Source organism: Sceloporus occidentalis, unplaced genomic scaffold (assembly GCF_023333645.1).
Source record: "Sceloporus occidentalis isolate IW3139 unplaced genomic scaffold, rSceOcc1.0.p SCAF_5, whole genome shotgun sequence".
Taxonomy (NCBI): Eukaryota; Metazoa; Chordata; class Lepidosauria; order Squamata; family Phrynosomatidae; genus Sceloporus; species Sceloporus occidentalis.
Genome location: NW_028316985.1, coordinates 132,064,532 through 132,084,290, shown reverse-complemented (window position 1 = coordinate 132,084,290; position 19,759 = coordinate 132,064,532). Strand labels below are relative to the sequence as shown.

Genomic DNA, 19,759 nt, shown 5'->3' with positions numbered 1-19,759 from the left:
AAGCAGGATGGCCTGTTAAAAATTTACTTTGTGTTATGATGTAGACTGTAGCTCCAATAGTTAAACAAATTTGGCTGCCAGTTAACTGTATATTGTTTATTATTTTGGGTTGGATCCAATTTTGTTGTCTATTTGCAAATATTAGCATGGGTAAAATATTTAAACACTCTCAAAATAACATAAATAGTGTCTTAGAAATAAGAAATGTGTCAGTTTTCAAGATGACAATTTATTTACATCATTCTTGTTGTCAAAGATATCAGTTTTAATAGTCGAAAGAAGAACTGAGATCTAAGTACTAACTTCCTTATCCAGCTCTGAATAGACTGTTCAGCTGACAGATACACAACTTGGCAAACTTCTATACAGTGAGGACATTGCAGAGCTGAAAAGAGTGGATTTTGTGGGGCAAAATCTTCAGGGCCCAGAATCCTTCATGGACTGAGGCCTGGGCAGTGAAAAAAGGAATAATACATTACAAAATATGTTGGTATCTCAACAAACTTTTGTTGCTGTTGTTAACCACTCTCAAGTCAATCTCAATTCATGGTGACCCTGTAGATGAGACATCTTCAGGATTCCCTATCTTCCACTATTGCAGTTATGCACAAATTCTCAGTTCACATATTTATACACTTTCTATAATATCAATGCATTATTACTACTGTCTCATAAATTTGGGCCCGTGGATATTCACTCTTAAAAAAAAAACAACTTCTGTGATTGAACTATACAGAATAATTTAACACTAATTCTGGGTCATACCTTTGAGAGGACAACTCCTTCCCCAATATGCTGAGTAATATCTAAACATACAAGTTCTTCTAAAGGCCAGAATAACAAGTTTATTATAGTTACATCATACAATAGTTACTGTCCATTAATTACCAACCATTAATTGTTGAGCAAAACATTAGCAAACATTAACTCTTACTTTCTCAAATGACCTGTTATTTTAGTGATAGGCTTAAACTAGTGTTGTTCTTCAGCTATTGTCCAGAGTAACTTGCCAGCTGGTTTTCATCTCACTACTTGTTTGCATCTTCAGTTGTTAATTATTTATCATTAAGCATTTTCAGTTTATCATCATTTAGTGTTTTGTAACAGGAACTCTTTACTTTTAGAAAGTTTTGTTAACAAATTTCAGTTGCCTTCCTTGTGTTTCAGATTTAAACAAATACTTTTAAAATGTGTGTTAGGACTCCTCAAAGGAAGGTAAATAATAGTTGCTATTATAGCAGGGGTTAAAATACACACAAAGAATAATTTGCAAGATCAGTTCATTTTTTTTACAAATTCAGAATATCAGTTGTATGATTAGCTGCATTTACATGTTCTAAAACCATGTTCATAATTTTGTCATTTTCTAACCAATGTTGTTTGTTGCAGTACACAGAAGTCAATCATTTTAGTGCAGCTGGAGCATCACAGCTTCATTCTAATGAGAAATCAGTATTAACCTAAAAATAATCCCTCATCATATCCCCTAAGGTATGAAATTAATAAGATGAATTACATCTCTTGATTAGGAACTTGTTTAATATACTCTCTTTTTTTTTCTTTTTTAGAACAAGCAAAATCATGTCTTGCTGACAACTCCTACTCAAATGCAATTCTTATGAATCACTTTTTTTGTGCAAATGTCAATTAAAAATAGTTAGATGTGTGTCTTTCCATACAATCAATGTTCAGAGCAGAAAGTGCCATCCATAATTTTAATATGCTGATGAGATTGCTTTTGGTATGAATATAAACAGTTGAGTTCTTGTGAAATTCTCTGGAAATACAACCATTGGCAATGCTACTTCTGATTGCTCAGTCACAGTGATTGCTCACTAATGCATGGGATTCTACTATGGTGCAAGCTATTCTGATTGATCTAATCAATCCGACTTCATTGATGACTACTGTACAACCTGGGACAACTATATCAGAGCAATATCTATAGTCCTCTGTAGCTATAGGACTTAGAAGGACCTCTTAAGCTGCAATATGAGATGTTTGACAGCATGCCAAATTTTATATCATATGCAGTTGTTATTAATACATACCAATACATACACATTAGTTACCTATTAAAAATTATCACTTAAAGCACATTTAAAGAACACATTTTTCACATTTCTTCATCAGTTTTTCAAAAACAAGTGGTACCTGTAACAAACTTCAGAAACTATTAGTACTTGTAGCAGAAGGAATGTTCTCACTCAAAGTTCCAGACAACCACTATGTTCTCTTCCAGGATTCTCCATTGTCTTCCTCTTTTTGCCTCCTTCTTGTTGTTGTTTTCTACAACTGATATTTAGCAGCCCATAGTCACTGAGTCTGTTCAGTCCTCATTGAACTGATTGGGGAAGGGGTTGCTTTCTAAGAATCTCCCCCCTCCTTATTTTATGTACTGTAATCTCATAGTTCCTCTCACATACTGAAATCTTTCCCTTTATAGTTCAGTGATGACAGTTTTGCTATAATTGCATCAGAATTCAGAACTGAAGTTTGCTATTAGAAATGATATATTCATATTTTTGTGGTTGTGTTATCTCACACTATATACTGCCTATTGCAACTCTGTTCACCCCTTTAACTGGGCAGGGACCAGCCTTTGCATGAGGTTTGTGTTATCCCACACTATACACTGCCCAGTGCAACTCTGTTCACCCCTTTAACTGGGCAGGGGCCAGCCTTTGTATCAATCACTTTCACAAGTATAACAGTTCACAGTAGGTAAGTTTATTAGGTTGTTCACAGTCTATAGGCCAGAATGTGCACAAACACATAAAGAAGAAGCAGAAACACACACCCAAAAAAGGAATGCCAACCTCCCTTAACCCAGGGAAGATCTTGGCATTGGAGGATAAAGCTGTCTCCCCACTGCCACCCTAGGAGTCCCTTCCTTCACTTCTTGAGCCCCTTCTCTCTTGAGTGAGAGAAGGCATGCAATGAAACTCAGCCCATAAACAAAGACAAAGAACAATGCAAGAAAGGAGAGACAACAAAACTGCTTCTCAACTTTATGGCAGTTCTCTAGCCCTTCCCATTCTTTTTCAGCCTATCCCTGACTCCTGTAGCTTTTCCTTCTGCATTCCTTCTCATTCAAACTTTTCATTTCTTCTATATTCCTGCCCACATGACCACCATGTCAATTCACATTATCCTTCTCTACTCTTCCCAACTCATTCCCGTCACCAATGTCAGCCATAACCCCATTCATCTGGTCCCCACTCTCCTGTCCATAACCTTTTTGCATCTGTCTCCTTCCTTTCAGTCCTTTCCAGGCCCCAATTTCTTGCCACATTCACCTCTCCTTTGTCTTCCATTCCCTTCCATTCTGTTCCTCCTTTTACTCTGATTCCCTTAGCATGCTTCTGATTTCATCAAGCCACTCTCCTCCCACCCCCCTTCAGCTGTACTTTCTCCCTTTAAACATCATGTCACTTTCTTTGACCCCATATGCCAGCCCTTTTGCAGAAGGTCAGTCTCCAGCTTGTTTCTTGGGCAGCAGCCACTTTTGGAAGCAGATTCCTCCTCCTGTCCAAGTGGCAATAAAGAGATTTTCAGAGTCCAGGAAATTTAAAGTTCATTTGCATCTCTTTTGCAGTCCAATATGTCTCTATTCCAGTGATGTCTCCCTACTACCTCATGGCCAGAAGGAGGAGGAGGAGCCTGCCTGCAAAAGAGATACTCCCCATCATAACATCTTTACTAAGGACTAAAAGAACATGCAGGCATCTGACTAACATCACCAATTCCCCCCATTTGATTTGTAACATCTTGCTGGATGAAGAAGCTCAAGGAGCTTCAAAAGCTTGTGCATTTCGGTTGGCCAATAAAGGTATCACTGATGGATTTTTGTTTGTATTTGTTAAATGGCCAACACAGCTATCCCTACATGTTTTCTCAATTGATAAGCATTCAAAATGCTGGTGTTGACCTTTAAAGTCCTGTACAGTTTTGGTCCAGACTATCTGAAAGACTTTATCTCCCTACACAAGTCAACTTGAGTTGTAAGATCTGCAGGGGAGGGCTTTCTCTGTGTCCCACCACCTTCACAGGTACATTTGGCAAGGACATGGAAAAGAGCCTTCTCAATGTTCTGTGGAACTCTCTTCCACTCAAATAAAATTATCACACCAGCGCTTAAGCTCTGGTAAATTGCCTCTAAAACATTGAGGAAGTGCATGTGTATGAAAGCTTGGCATGCTTCCTCAATGACAGGGAATCATTGGCTCCCCTCCAGTGTCACTGAATTGTTGAGGGAGACCCTGTCCCCAAATGATTCGGTGATGCTGGAGGGGAGCCAACGATGCCCTGACATTGAAGAAGCGTGCCAGTTTTCACACACACATGCTTCCTCAGTGTTTTAGAGGTGATTTACCAGCACTTACTCCATGGTAAATGCTGGTGTAATAATCTTCACTATCTGGTTGGCCCTCTCCCTGCTTTCTTTCTTCCAGCTGCTTATGCATTTTTATTCAGAGAGGCCTTTGAAATTTGAGTATGCAGCTGTAATGTGTGTGTGAAGTCATATGCTTTATTTTATTTATAATTTTGATTTGAGTGCCTTTTTTATTTCAATTATGGTTTTTAAAATTATTATTGGTATGTAGTTCTTTTTAAAAAACTTTTGTAGAATAAGCTTAAGCTTACTATACAGTACTTAAGTTTGTTTTACATTACTACTTATTGCCTGGGATCCCATCTCAGGAGAAAGATGAGGTATAAATTAAATAAAATCAAATAAACTATCACTGTTGTTGTTATTTTATTCAGTTATATCCCAATAATGGAACTCAAGGTGGCTAACCAACATATTTAAAATAAATCACATTAAATACCTTAAAATATTACATTAAAATATTAATAAGAGTATAAATGTAAGATTTAAAAACAGTTGAAAACAATTCAACAATATATGTAATTCAAACATTAATAATATTAAAATTCATTAAAAGGTTATATACAGATCTTAAAAAACAACACTGCACTCCATTCATAGCTCACCCTTAATCAATTTGTGAAAGCAGGATGATACAAAAATGTTTTGACCTGCCCATAGAAAAAGACCAAGTATGGGTCCATCCTGGCCTCTCTAAATAAACAAATAAGGAAAGATGGGCTCTTCTGAGTGCTATGAATCTTTTCCCTTACTTTATGCAGCATGAATAGTGTGGCTTCATTTTTTTCATTTTTGATTCAGACTTAGGAAAGTCTGGCTGAGCTATCAGTCATTGGAAGAACACTGATCTATAGACAATAGTAAAATAGAAGCAGTTTCACTTGAAGACTTACAAAGATATAATTTAGGTTCCAAATTAAGACATCTCAGGTTTGATTATGAACCTTTTTTGTCAAGTCTGTTTGACACTGACAGCTTTTGTGTCCTCACCATTCTATATTCCACAGGCTAATGAATAGAAAAGTGATTGAATCTGGCAAAGTTGCATTGTATCATAGTATGCTCTGTCCAGTATTCCATTACTTCCATTAGCCATTCTCTGTGGACAAAAATTATATGCTTTATTTCATGTAATAATGAAAATATTCAGGAAGAAAGTTTCTGGGCTCATTTAGAAGCACATTGTGTCTGCCTGCCTTTTTAGAGCGTACTGTTTAAGATAAGTCTCAGAAAGAAATGAATCTTTCTGTTTGTCATAACTAGGACTGAATGACCAGCATCTAATTTTTTTCCCTTTAGTGAAATCTTGTTCTGAAAATCACTCACCAGGCCCCACTTAACAAGATACCTTAGAGGCTTCATTTTCTCCAAGGTCAAATTTAAGAATATTAAATTATGTGGTGATTTTTTCCATATAACACAGAGAGAAAAACATTGCAGCTCTCCGTCATAACTGCTAATGAGAGGTGAGCTTTACTGGGCTTTATCTGGAGTAGCAGTACTGAAAATAAATTAATTTGGCTAATTCTTTTCAGATATGGCTGACATCAGTTCATTTGTGATATTCCTATTGACACCCCACCTAATTCCTCATGAGCCTTATATCATTGCCTGCTTCTCTCTTTATCATAACTTGATTATTGCCTGTTGTAGCTTTCATTAGGGAATGGAAGAGCCCTGGGGTCTTGACATGCACACTGTGACAGCTGCCTAATGAAGACCCCAGCAGCAACCTATCTCATTAACTTTGCACTGGTGGCAAGAAAAGCAGCATGATACCACATGACCTTCTGCTGGAGCTGTTACCAATCCACATGAATTCTGGACATCTTAGAATTAGACTGGTGATTTCCTGGACAAACCCCTCTGATGTGAAATTATTACATTGGAAATGGTGGTATTGTTGCAGTGTGTCTTCAAGTCATTTCTGACTTATGGAGACCCCAAGGTGAACTTATCACAGGACATTCTTGACAGAATTTGTTCAGAGTGGGTTTACTCTTGCCTTCCTCTGAAGCTGAGAGAGTGTGATTTGCCCAAGGTCATCCAGTGGGTTTCCATGGCCAAGTGAAATTCAAACCATGATCTCCCAGTGTCCTGGCCCAACACTAAAAACACTACACTGTGCTGGCTCTTTAACAGTGTTAGTTATACTGCCACTGTATTTCACCCCTAGATGATTACACCAACTTTCAAGAAATAAATATTTATTTAAAAAACAGTATGACTGCCATGTAAAGAAAAGGGTCTTTGTTACTATGTATTTCCCCATATGTCACAGATCTCTGTGTGCAGAGACATGCTCATAGTAACACTGGCAGTTGTCTTTTACTGAGCCTAACCAGTGGTTCATCTAGACTAGTACCATCAAATCTGACCATTAGCAGTTCTTTGAGGTTTAAAACAATACTCGTTGCTAGAGATGCATGGTCTTTCCTGGTGGCCTCCCATCCAAGGCAAAGAAACACATTTCAATGGCTTCCCATCCAAGCCCAGCCCTGCTTAACTTCCAAAATTAGACAAAATCGTGTATGTTAAGGGAGCAATGGCTTCTTGTAGTACTTTTGAGACTGAAAGAAAGAAAGAAGGTGGTAACATAAGCTTTCATAGACAAGTTTATGAAAGTTTATGCTATCCAATTCTTTCTTTTTGTCAGTTAGACTCAAAAATGCTGCAAGATGATCCAGACAAGTGTGGGTATGTCTGTGTGCTCAGGGTGATATGGTGGTGTTCAATCTCTCTCCCCCCCCCCCCCCCCCATGTACATGTGTATTTCTGTATTGGGGTGAACAACTGGAAGCAGTTGTAGAGAGACATCAGCTGTGCACAGGATCCTGGATGGCTACATTTTACCCATTCTCCATACTTTTACTTTCCCCAAAACGACCAGTAGTACCCACAAACCTCTGGGATGCTGCTGACCATTTAACTGCACTTATACAGTATTTGCACTTATACTCTATACAGTATTTCACTGCTCTAGGCCCATAGAGGCCTTATTTGCAAACAGGATATGACTAGACATTTGGACAAAATCACACCCACAAAGCTTTTTTCCCCCATTTTGAAGTCAACTTTGGAAACACAGGTCTTTAGGGGCACAAAATATTCCTGAGGAGTACATGCAGCCCATGGCTGCACTTTTTGGCCCTGTTCTATCGTCGTTCTATATATGTGTTGGAGAACATCAAATAAGATTTCCAACCTTCAGTCTGACATGGTAGATTATGTAAAACTCACTACATGTGATTGTGCTGGCACTGGAATGTAGCTTTATGTCAATTTGTAAAGTTTTAATAAAGCTTACAAATGAAATGTGTTTCTTTGCCTTGGGGCAAACAGGAAGGGAAACAGGGAACTGAGCATACTAAGAGTACAGTGAACTAAGAGAAGCTGAGTTATTTGGGAAAGCAGAGTTGGAAAGTGACATGGTGTAGTGATTTAAACATTGAACCATGACTCTGGAAACTAGGGTTCAAATCCAGGGTTCAGGCAATGACACCCACTGGATGGCCTTGAGCAAATCACACACTATCAGCCTCAGAGGAGGGCAAAGGCAACTTCCCTCTGAACACATCTGGCAAAAAACAAAAAACAAAAACAAAAACCTGACAGTTAACTTAGCGTCACCATAAATCTATAAGAGATAAACATTAGTAAGAGATAAACATTAATCCTGGAAATAGTGGCATGACAGCAGAGCAGAAGAGGGAGAATGCTAGAAAAGTTTATGAGGAATGTAGATCTTGAAACTGACTGCCTTTGGTGAATCCACTACCAGTTGTTCTGGATCACAAGGGCAATTATTGACGTCCAGTGAGGGCACAAAGGGGAAACATCCTTGGACAGACTCAAAATTGACTAAAGCAAAGGATCGATAGCTTGATTCTGAGGACTTAGAGGACCTTCCTTTGTATTTTTGACTAAATTGTTGCTTGCTGCACAGCATTACAAAATGCATGTTTCTGAGTAACAGGTAGGAATAACCTTCCCTTGCCAAAAGAGTTTGATGGGTTTGGTCCCTAGCTGATCCTTTTACCTTCTAGTCCAGTTTGAAATTAGAAGCTTGTCCACAGCAGCAGAAAACCCCTTACTCAGCACATAGGTGCAACACAGTTTCCTGGACCACAGTGACTCAAATAACACCACACTCACTATACTGAGATTGGAGCAACCAAGGAAGAGAAGAGTAGTCATAAGATGATTGGACCCATTTCAAACTGGCTTTCGGGCGGGCTACGGGGTTGAGACAGCCATGGTCGCCTTGGTCGATGATCTCCGTCTGGGCATCGACAGGGGAAGCGTGTCCCTGCTGGTGCTCTTGGACATCTCAGCGGCTTTCGATACCATAGACCATGGTATCCTTCTGGAGCGCCTGGCAGAGGTGGGAATCGGGGGCACTGCGCTCCAGTGGTTCCGGTCCTACCTCTCTGGGAGGTTCCAGATGGTGCAGCTGGGAGACGTGTGCTCCAATAAGAGGGCCCTCACAACTGGGGTCCCTCAAGGAGCCATTCTGTCTCCCATGCTATTTAACATTTACATGAAACCACTGGGAGAGATCATCCGGAGACATGGGGCGCGGGGTTATCAGTACGCTGATGACACCCAAATAGTTTTCTCTATGTCTCTGACTGATGCAGTGACTGAGGATGGCATCTCTCCTCTCGTGGCTTGTCTGGAGTCGGTAATGGGCTGGATGAGGGAAAACCGACTCAGTCTGAATCCAGAGAAAACGGAGGTACTTGTGATAGGTTCCCCTGGTCCAGGAATGGCGGTGGTTCCACCTGTCCTGAACGGGATCACGCTTCTTGTGAAGGACTCCGTGCGCAGCCTGGGGGTGCTTCTTGACTCGTCCCTTCACCTTACAGCTCAGGTGAATGCGACGGTCAAGAGCACCTGTTATCAACTCCGGCTTATTCGCCCATACCTGGCCCAGAGGGACCTTGAAGCAGTGGTACACGCTCTGGTAACTTCTCGATTGGATTTCTGCAATGTGCTCTACATGGGGCAACCCTTGTACCATACCCGGAAGCTACAAATGGTCCAGAATATGGCAGCCAGACTGGTCACTGGCACGTCCAGGACCAGTCACATTACACCGGTACTTAAAAATCTGCATTGGCTACCCATTCGCTTCCGGGCGCAATACAAGGTGTTGGTTATAACCTATAAAGCCCTACATGGCTTGGGCCCAGGATACCTTGAAGACCGCCTCTCCCCATACATTCCGCCCCGCACCCTCAGAACATCTGGGCAGCAACTACTGAGGGTTCCAGGGGCCAGATTAGTCTCCACAACAAGGAGATCATATTCCATCGTCGCCCCGACCCTCTGGAATACGCTGCCCATTGAGCTCCGCTCGGCCACCTCCCTGGCCCAGTTCAGGAAGGAGCTGAAAACCTTCCTGTTCCAAACAGGATTCCCCAATACAAGTTCAGCTAGTCCCCCTCACTGACAGCAAGGGTAGCTGGCTTAAGGGGTTTTAATATTGGTTTTTAATAGTTGTATTGTACTTGTATTGTTTGTTTGTTCTGACATGTAGATGATATTGTACTGTTTTATCCTGTTGTTCACTGCCCTGATCATGGGAAGGGCGGTATACAAATAAAATTTTTATTTTATTTATTTTATTTATGATCACTTGTCCTATAGTGTGTAGTATTTCCAGCCACACGGCAGTGTCCTGGCTACTGATCCAGATTTTCCAGGCAAATTCAGGGTAAAAGGCAGTTCTTTTTAGTTTGGATTTTTGCCCCACATTGCATGCAAATCCTGAGGAATGTCATGTGCTTGTGTTGCAGCCACTATGGGGTGAGTATGGCATTTCCCAATGGTGTAGACAAGCCCTAAGATGTTACATGTCTTGGTCATGTTTCCCACTGAAGCTTTAGACTGCCACAGTTTGATTGATTAGAGTAGTTTTCACAGAGGTTGCCATATTAGTTTGTTACAGCATAAAAAGGAGACAGGAAGGGGAATTTTTTAAAAAAAATCTAGCAGCACCTTTAGACTGATTTTTATTTTAGTATAAGTGTTCACTGATCCATTTCTTCGGATGCTAGTTATCAAGCATACTTACAGTATACAATTGTGGTAGTGGAAAATAATCTAATAGAATCCAAAAAGATGCAAATAGTAACTCTTACCATAAATCTTCAAAGGGCTATGTGAAGTGATAGAGGTCTTCCAAATCTTTACAATGACCAGTTAATGTTGATGTGTGAAAGCAATAAATATGCTTACCAAAAGTCAGTTCCCTTGGAATCAAAACGTTCTCTGAGGAGATTTATTTTGTAATATGAGCAGTAATGAGGACTTGTGTGTATGTTTGCACATAGGCACCTTCAAGTCATCTGTCTACTTATGGTGACATCGAATCATAGAGATGGAAGAGACCGCAAGCCATCCAAGGACCCAAACAATTTCACAGGGGTTTTAAATGCAAACAGTACTCATAGGTGGTTTTGTCAGTTCCTTCTTCTGAAATATAGGGCCCGAACAGACAGGCCAAAATAAAGCTGCTTCGGGTCACTTTGGAGTTGTGCTGTTTAAATGATGCATGTGTCCTAAGAGGCCAGAAGCTGCGCCAAAGCTACATTCTAGTCCTTAGGACTGGAGCATGGCTTTGGCATGGCTTCCGGACTCTTAATGCATCATTAAACAACATACCTCCAAAGTGACCCAAAGCAGCTTTATTTTGGCCTGTCTGTTCGAGCTCATAGCCCACAACACCTGGTATTCATTGGTAGCCTCCCATCCAGGTATGGTCTTAGACATTTATGAAATTTTCTGTCTAATGTGTCAGACTAACCGTGGCTGATTTTGAATATGTTGCTCTGACTAGGGTTTGGATCGGATGACATTGCTATTCTGCCTTAAACTTCAAATTGGCTTCAACATCCAAAATGTTGTGGATATTTATTATCTATAAACATAGATTAAATGGTATAATTTAGCAGCAACTGTAAAATCTGGGAAGCCCATGAATAGACTCTTAAGTACCTGCAGCTGCCAGCTAATGTTACAGTGCAAAAAGGATTAGGTTGACCACCAGTGCAGCATTCCTGAAGCCAGACTCCAGTGGGCAAACAGCAGTTCTTTAGATGGCAGCATCTGTTGCTCTAAGGCAAGACTGATGTTTATCCATTCACCTATGCTGCCAAGTAAGTGTTCCAACATCAACTGGAAATCCATTTTAAAGTATCTGATCTCTTCCAGCCAATCCCAAGGCAGATTGCAAACAGCCACCTGCAAATACTAGCATTCTTCAATACCCATAGTGCTGTCCAAATTCTTCATTGACTGACCTCTCATAACCTAAAGGGAGATTTGCATATATTTTCTCAGGGGGTGTCATTTTCAGAGGAATGAGTCAAGTGTCAGAAAATACACAACCATGTTTTGCCAGGGGTTTTTTGTTTTGTTTTGTTTTGGCTTGTTCAGAAGATGGAATTTCAGCAGGCAGAGCTTTTCCCACATGGCACAGTTACACTATACCTCCTTTGGCATAATTGTTTCATGAATTACAGTCATGCCTTTTTTCTTCTTCTTCTTCTTTTTGGCTTGTGGTCAGTGCATGGGCTCTCTTGCTTGTCATGCTATCTTAGTAGATATGACTATATTTTCCTCTGATGGAAATTTTAAAAAGATAATAGAAACAAACTATCACTTTGTTTTTAGAATAATGAATGCTATCTAGCATAGTATAGGACTCCTGATGAAATGAGTGTGGCATCTTAGTAGTATGGTATATTCTCTTTAAGGATGATACTGCTGTTCTGCACAAGTGTCAGCCGGAATCATTTTACTTAATAGTAATAATAATAATAATATCCCCAGATCAAGGCCACCGCCAAGGCCTGTAGATTCTTTCTCCACAACATTGCCAAGATCTGTCCATTCCTCTCAGCCTCTACTGCCAAGACTCTAGTCCATGCCCTAGTGGTTTCGCGACTAGATTATTGTCACCTCCTTCTGACAGGGCTTCCTCTTTCACATCTCCATCCTTTAATCTCTGTCCAGTATTCAGCTGCCCGTATTGTCATATCCACTCACTGCTTTGACCATGTTTCACCTCTTTTATCCTCCCTTCATTGGCTCCCCTTCCCCTTCCACATCCGGTACGAGCTTTTATTATTGACTTTCAAAGCCCTCCATGGATTGGCCCCTCCTTACTTATCTGACCTTCTTTCTCCTTACATTCCTACTCGCACCCTTCGCTCTTGTAGTCAAGGTCTCCTGTCACAGTGTAGGACTACCACTGCCCCCTCCCGAATTCGTCCCTTCTCGCTTGCTGCCCCTTACTCCTGGAACCTTCTTCCCCCACATGCACACCTCATCACTTCTCTACCCAGTTTCAAAACTGAGTTAAAAAACGGTCGCCCGACTCGGCGGGCAGACTGTTTTGCCGCTAGAAGTGGCTGGAATTACAAGCTCCAGTGTGCACTGGGGCTTGCTCCGGCTCCCTATTGGTGCGCGGAGTGGATGGAGCGGTCCCATCGCTCAGCGACGCTCTGGGAGCCGGGCTCATTGGTGCGGAGCTTCCGGTCCTCCAGGGCTGCCCATTGGTTGGGTGGCCTTGGAGGAGGGGCTCCGCACAGCATGCAATATGGGCGGGGCCTAGGCCTATTTTGGGCCACGTTGCCGGCCCCAGCCCTCAGTTGGCGCTTGGCTTCGAGCAGAGCGGAGCCAAGCTGAGGAAGGGAGAAAGACTTTGAGCTTCTCCCGCCCGCCCACCGCTGTTTTGTGGGTGTTTTTTGTCACAACTTTGGCGGCAGCATAGGCCAGGATCTGCACGTTGTTGTACCAGGGCTATGGAGCTCTGGTTTGGGAGTCAATAGGTACCCGGGGGCGAATAGGGCAGACGTTTGGCCATTGCGGGGGCCAGAATGCAGGAGCGCCTCCCGGTGACTAGGGGCTTAGTGAATTTGTGAACGCAAGACAATGTTTGCGGTCAAGTTGTGTTCCTTAGCCCCTAGGTCATCCCAAGCACCTGGTGGGTGCCAGGTTTGGATTATCAGACAACATCGGGTTGTTTGATTTCACAGATCCTGACCTTATGCTTTGTGCCAACCCTACCAATTGTTTGCAAATAAAGTTGTGGCCTTCCTTCCAACCTGTTGTATTGTGGTTATTTGACAGCAACATCTGAGGCAAAGACTATATTGTTTAGAGAAGCATTCCCAGAGGCTAGCCCCTCTCTGACCCAGGAAGCCTCCTTTTAACCATTAATTAAGAAGCCAAGCACTTCCTCCAGTCCATCTGCCTTGGTCCAGGCCTCAGAGGTGGAGAACTGCTGGACTTGATCCCATTCCCCACCACCACTCCCTTCTCCTTTTGTGTCATGTCTTCTTAGATTGTAAGCCTGAGGGCAGGGCACCGTCTAACTAAAAGATTGTATGTACAGCGCTGTGTAAATTTACAGCGCTTTATAAATAAAGGTTAATAATAATAATAATAATAATAATAATAATAATAATAATAATGTATTTATATGCTGCCCAATCACTGGGAATCTGGGCGGCTTACAACAGAGGGATAATATAAAGTAAAGCAATAACAATAAATATAGAATAAAAAACAGATGTAACATAGCATCATATTGAACAACAATAATAACATAAGATAACAATCAGCAATAGCAGTAAATAACAAAAACAAAAATATATAGCAAATCAACAACAGCAAATTAAATAGCAAAATCCATAGCCATTAATAAAACAAAACAAGTGAAAAGAAAAACTAACAATAAACATTCCTTGCAATTAAATAATTAAAATGAACTCTAAGGGAGGGCGGGTTCCTTCAGCGTCCTCCAGCTGACCCTAGTTGGAATTTGGGCAGGAAACGGGAGGAGAACGCTGGGTCCCCTTTCCCTTTCATGGCTTCCTGAGGTACAAGATACAATTATGCCCATTCACCACCCTACATAAGAGAAAACACCTTGACTGATAGCTGAAACCTATCTTAGTGTGAACAATAGGGCAGTATTGTCCATCACACCTGAGGACAGCAAGATAGCTTAGGATGTGCAAGCCAGGCTGTGGAAGCACCCAGAGCTTTCTCTAATACATCACTGCTGCCCCTGCCACATCCACGTTCTGGCTGATGTGGACACATCACTTTGCCAGATGGTAGGACCAGCCCTACAACCAGTGTTTTCAAAATAATGAGAAGTATAAAAATTGGAAACAGATAGCAGGAGAGTCCCACAAAACATCATTTTTATCAAGAGAGGATCCATTGAAGAACATTCATATATGCTGTGAATGAAGTAAGGGACTGTGATTACTTTATGTTATGCTTTCCACTTAGACTGTAGTCATTGTACCAGCACAGCTGCTTTTATTCCTTGTTTCTGAACCTTTTGTTTCATCTTCTCCAGATTGGTTTTGAGGCCCCCATTCATTACTGAAGACATTCTGCTATATTAACATGTACCTTTCCTTAGATTGTCACTGTGTTATGTTTCTGTTTTTTTAAACACTAGCAACCAATCCCTTTCTGTCAAGCTGAATTTCATCACATTATCCAGGAATGTACTGGATTCCTTTTATCTGTGCAGGTCAACCAGTGATTGAATCAAACCGCAAGTGCTTTTTAATGTTGAGATAAGTTGTGTTTTTTCACAAGCTTGTTTGTTTGCTGTTTACAAGGCTTGGCTCTGGAAAGTAACCTACTGCCAACCTTTTCTTATGTTAAATGAAGAAAAGGCATTCTAGCAGTTGTGGCATTTGGTGATAAGTAGCTGGACTAAATAGAAGATGTGCTATGTGCATCCTCTGGCTACAAAGCTGTGATTAGTTTCAGTCGACTGCAGAGAACAGAGCCTCTTTGGTATGGTGATAGTGCTGTGACTTATATCAGAGTATATACGATTCCTTATCTCCCATCACACACACTTGGCATGGCAAACAAACTGGACAAACATAGACTGCAGGCCTTGATTTCCTTTCCAATTTAACATTGCGCTAGTGCCTATTAGGGGCTAGATTAAGCCTGTCATGTTCTCAAAAACATACCTGCACTTCCATTGTAGCAGCTGGAGAGTAGTGTTCCAAGCACTGATTTGTTTGTTTACAGAACAAGGTAAGCAAGGATTTATAAATGTGCTCATTGGCAACTTTGCACATTTCTGTTGTGAACAGTGGCATACATGAGATAATTTACATTGCATATTCACTGCATACTGAAATAGGAACAGTATGAGTATTCCACACACCCAGCCAAATAGATGCTAACAAAAGGGTGGGTGGATTTCAAGCTTGTAGAATCTATTTGGGTTTTGCTTTTTATTTTATTTTATTAGAACAATGAAATCCATGAACTGGAGCCTGATGTGGAAGATACATACTTAGAATTAAAGAATACTGAGTCCAGGGCTTTTTTTTTCAGCATCAGTGGAAATAAGCTCACAGTTCTACATACAAATCTTTCCTGCACAGTACAAATTGCATTTTTCCTCAACAGTATATTGGTTTAGGAATGGGATTATTTTTGTTATTCCTGTTGAAAAACCTTGAAATTCAGTTATCTGTTATAAGTCACCAATAGATGTACAGCTACCACTGTAATTTGGTTTAAAAGATGGATGGTCTAGGATTGGTTTTACTCACTAAATGATTTCTTCTTCCTCTACCTCCTCCTTCTTCCCCTTTAAATGAGTGGGCAAACAATCAAGGGCACAGATTTCCCTGCCTAACTGATTTTGGTATAGTACTATAATAATATGCAATGCAAAAAGAAAATATTGAAAATGCCATTCCTGAAAATTATGGCTATGGTTCAGCCAAAGCAAAATATATTTAAATTTCATTGATTTCAGTGAAAAAGCATTAACCTGTGTTTATTTATTGTATTGAAATCAATGGGAGTTAGAAGTGCTTACTACTGATTGGATCATACCCAATGAACTGTAACATTTGTTTATTAAATTGTAAGTTTTCATGCACATCCTTCACTATCTGAAAATAAACTTTTATTGAGATTTTGGATATGGGCACATTTATTCTAATGTCATAGAAGTGGTTATGTTTACTTTGAAGAAAGTACATTTGAGTTTATGGGCATGTCCACATGGACCATTTGCAGCAGTTTCCCTTCCATACTCACATCACTTTGTCCCCAAGGGGCAGGCCCAAAGGCACAATTCAAGTGCAGACATGGGAAAGATGGTCCTGCAATTAATCTTGGCCATCCCTCCCTTAATGCACTTTTTAAAAATGTACTTTTTGCTCCAGATCTTGCCAGAAAATCCAGGACACTCCAGAGTGATGCTGAGCAGCTGTTTATACAGAGCCCCGTTTTGCCACCTGCCTTATAGCTGCCTTATTTCTGGCCTCAAAGGGAGCAAGTCAGAGGGGCAGACAGCACAGCAAGATATTGTTTAGACAGATGTACAATGTTGCTTTGGAATGGGTGGGTAACAGAGGGAAATCAGGGCAGTTTTAGAGCCTGAGTATTCCTGTTGTGTTCTCGCCATAATACTTGCAGATAATGTGCATCTGGAATTGTAGTGTTCTGCTCACTTCCACTTAAAATTGCAATGTTCTGTTCCTTTCCAATTCCCTTGTATCAGTTCCCTTCCACTTATCATTAATGGTCTGTTTATTCACAAAATCAAAAAGAACATTGGTACATGTTGGTACATGATACTAGACAAAATTTCCAAAATATATTTAAGAACCAGTCACAGATGGTGGAAGTGTGGGGAGGTTTCTGGCACCTTTTTGCCCTGCTGGGGGACTTGCAAAATGGCAAATAGATATTGGGAAAAAATCAATGATATGATAAGTTCCAGATTAAATATTAAGATGCAAATGTTGCCGGAATGCTATTAGGAATATTTAATGAAGACATGGACAATAAATATGGGGAAATATTATATTACTTAATAACAACAGTTAGGTTGACTGTGCTCAGAAAGGGAAAACAAAAGATATCCCTAGAGAAGAATGGATACCTAAGCTATATGGAAGTAATAGAATTAGATAAATTAACTCAATTGTTAAGGAATAAATCAGCAGATATAGTCTATGAGGAATGGAAACCAGTTATAAAATTCTTTGAAAGATTCTGGGGTCTGCTAGCAACAATAAGGTTCCTGATGTAGAAAATAATAGGCTTAAATAGATTAGAAATGGATCAGAAATGAAATTCCTGTTCTGAATGAACTGAATAAACAAAGAAATGAAATGTTGAGTAAATTTTAAGGGGAGGAGTTGTTAGAAAGTCATGAAATAGTAAAGAAGATCCTAGAGAAGACAAGGGAAGAAGTCAGGGTAAATTTGAGAGAAGTAGGTGAAGTGAGTGTTGGGAAGTGATTAGAATAGGTGAAAGAAGGTAGGGGAAGTGTGATAGAGGGAGAGGTGGACAGATGGAGACAGGATGAGAGGATAAGAATGGAAGTGTGTAGGAGGTTTAGGGGGGGAGAGGTTTAGAAGGAATTAGAAAGTAGAAGGATGTGAGAAGGAGGAGAAATGAAAAGGGAGTGAGAAATGGTAGAAAAGGAACAAGGAAGTGATTGAGAAGTGTTGGGTGGTGGTACAAAGAAAAATAGATGGAGTATGTGAAGGAGGGAAAGAAATGCTTGTGGTTTGTAAATGCTATTCTCATGATTGATTGTAGTTGTGTATGATGGTTTTTATTTATTGGTTGTATGTTTTTCTTTTTTCTGAATAAAGTGACACAAGTTGCTAGTTCATGTTCTTGTGTGTACCAAAGAACATTGGCATATCACATTCTGTAACTTACGGCACTGAAAGTAACTGAAAGGATCAATTTAGTTAGTTTTGAATAACAATAACGGGTGAAATACTTTTAAAACTGCAACTGTAATTGTTGCTAATTGCTTTTCAACCATCACACTTGTGTGAAGTCGAAGGCTTTCATGGCTGGCATCCATAGTTTTTTGGGGGGTTTTCAGGCTATGTGGCCATGTTCTAGAAGAGTTCAAGAAGAAACGTCAGGAATAAACTATTCTAGAACATGGCCACATAGCCTGAAAACCCCCCAAAAAACCATCACACTTGTAATTAATTAATTTTTTTAAAAAAAATCCAAGCTCTGATGTGAATAATCAGTTTTATGACAGAAGCAATGTCATTAAGCAAACACAATTACAACTGTCCTGGGTTTTAATGCATGTGTTTGGATCTCATAGTGCACTTCTGAAGTCTTAGGCTGCATCTATACTGCAGACGTAATCCAGTTTGACACTACTTTAACTGCCGTGGTTCAATGCTATGGAATTCTGAGAACTGTGATTTTGTGAGAAATTAAGCCTTCTCTGTTACAGACCTCTGGGGCCACAACAAACTACAGTTCCCAGAATTCCATAGCATTGAGCCATGGCAATTTAAAGTGGTATCAGATGAGATCTTTTTTGCAGTGCAGATGCAGCCTTAGAGGTATAAAAATTTGCTTCAAATCCCAAAACATCCATTAGTTGCCAATTTACACAGAATGATTGTGTTTGCAAACATTCAGAAGAGATTCACATTGATGGGGCAAATATCTCAATTTCAGAAAGTCAGACTAATTATTTTAAAACATTATCTGGTTGCTTTGTTTTATTCCAGTGTTACAAACAGAAATAGTGAGACTTTTAAAATAAAAAACACATTGTACCATTCTTTCTTTTTTCCTCTCTCTTTTAGCTTCAAGTGAATGCAATTATTATTGCCCATTCACAAAAGTTCTGAATATATTTATTGCTCTGTAGAGTTCTACTTTGTGTCAATTTGTTCAGCAATTAGCCTACCTGCTATTGTCACTGCTCTGACTGAAAGATCAACATGCTTATGCTGTTGCATGTCTGTAACAGCTTCAGAGAATAATGTTCCCTTTTGTATCTCACTAACCTTTTTGCTTTCTTTCTGCACATTTAGCAAGAAAGTGTTCTTTCCTCTTCTCAGGATGTTTCCTTTATAGATAGGCACTGCTGTTTTTCAGATCCTTCCACTGAGCTATAGTCAGTGGCACATGTTTGGCATGCTAAGCGTTCCAGGTCCAAAACCTGGTATATCCAAACAGAGCTTTGGAGAGTTGCTACCAGTAAATGGAGATAGTGCTGAGCTGGATCAATCAATGATCTAATTTGATTGAAGGCAGCTTTCTATGTTTTGTAATAACTGTTTGTTATTAAAGTCATTGGAGCAGTGAGACTTTACCTAGTGTGCACATGTTGCAAACCAATCTCCAGTTCCTTTGTATAGCTACACTGGTGCATTGGATTTCTCATAGTGCACACACAATCCCAGACACAGCTCTTACACATCCCTTTAATGCTGATGCTGGAGCTATACAATTTGACACAACAATTCTGGAAGACAGAAGATTTGACCATTCATGAACTCAAAATAG

General features: G+C 40.2%; 1 protein-coding gene across 5 annotated transcripts in view; it reads left to right on the top strand.

Moving 5' to 3' along the window:
• The window catches only part of GALNTL6 (polypeptide N-acetylgalactosaminyltransferase like 6), a 648,223-nt gene that overhangs the window by 255,395 nt on the left and 373,069 nt on the right, over positions 1 to 19,759 (top strand). The window lies entirely within an intron of this gene.